At 37.5% G+C, this 853-nt stretch overlaps 1 protein-coding gene across 1 annotated transcript in view; it reads right to left on the bottom strand.

The window, feature by feature from the left end:
- LOC144021004 (uncharacterized) overlaps positions 1-44 on the bottom strand; it is a 38,680-nt gene extending 38,636 nt beyond the window's left edge. Inside the window, exon 1 of the mRNA XM_077524964.1 lies at positions 1-44. This exon is cut by the window's left edge and continues 50 nt beyond it. The gene's annotated coding sequence lies outside the window, so the exon portion shown is untranslated.
- Positions 45-853: the final 809 nt, after the last annotated feature.

Consider the following 853-nt stretch of genomic DNA (forward strand, 5'->3'; position numbering starts at 1 on the left):
CAGGTGCTAAAAAAGAATATGCCGTTGTGTTGCTTGCAAATGCCTGCTGATTTTATGTATAAGTTGTGTGACTCATACCTTCAGCTGACAAGTTTGAACAAAGTAGGCAGAGGGGGCGTTTACTTCGACACGAGAAAAATAGCCTTGGGCCTAAATACTGATGGTAAAATGCTGGTGAAAGTGAGTAAACTTGGTTTAAATTCATGGCGTTCTGTAATTACATGACTGAGATTTGGATACAAATATGCAGTAGATGAACATTCTTCATCAGTCATGACCATTCAAAGTATGCTCCCTTTAAAAACAAAAAGTGAAAAACAACAAAAATGTGCTTTTCTGATGTCAGTTGTAAAGATTGCACATTCCACATTGTACGTACACTTTTAAATGTCTAATTTAAATTATTTACACTGGATGTTGCATCATTCCAAACACGTTGAGGAGCAGATTCATGGATTATTTTCTAAAAGTGGATTTTACATTGTGTTCAAATATTACACCTTGTGAAAACTTACAATATTGGCGGATTTGATTTGTTTATTTGGGCCTCGTAACGGTAGTGAGGCGTGACTTTCACACTCAGCGACTGCGCTTCTTATTTACTTTTAGCGAAATCAGGATCAGTGCTTTAAGCAAAGAGTAACAGATTCGTCACCCACCATTGCCAGATCTTGTCAAGTCTAAACCATTACATTTAGCCTGATTCTCCAAGGTAAATAGCAGGTGAGCCAATATGGAAGCACATGCAAATATGCATAGAATTAACTGGATGATATTGAGGAATGTGTTCACTGCTGTTTAAGAATATGCTGCCTGTCTGAAGCTGTCTGAAGCTAGAATGTCACAGATGAAT

Source organism: Festucalex cinctus, chromosome 6, assembly GCF_051991245.1.
Source record: "Festucalex cinctus isolate MCC-2025b chromosome 6, RoL_Fcin_1.0, whole genome shotgun sequence".
Lineage (NCBI taxonomy): Eukaryota > Metazoa > Chordata > Actinopteri > Syngnathiformes > Syngnathidae > Festucalex > Festucalex cinctus.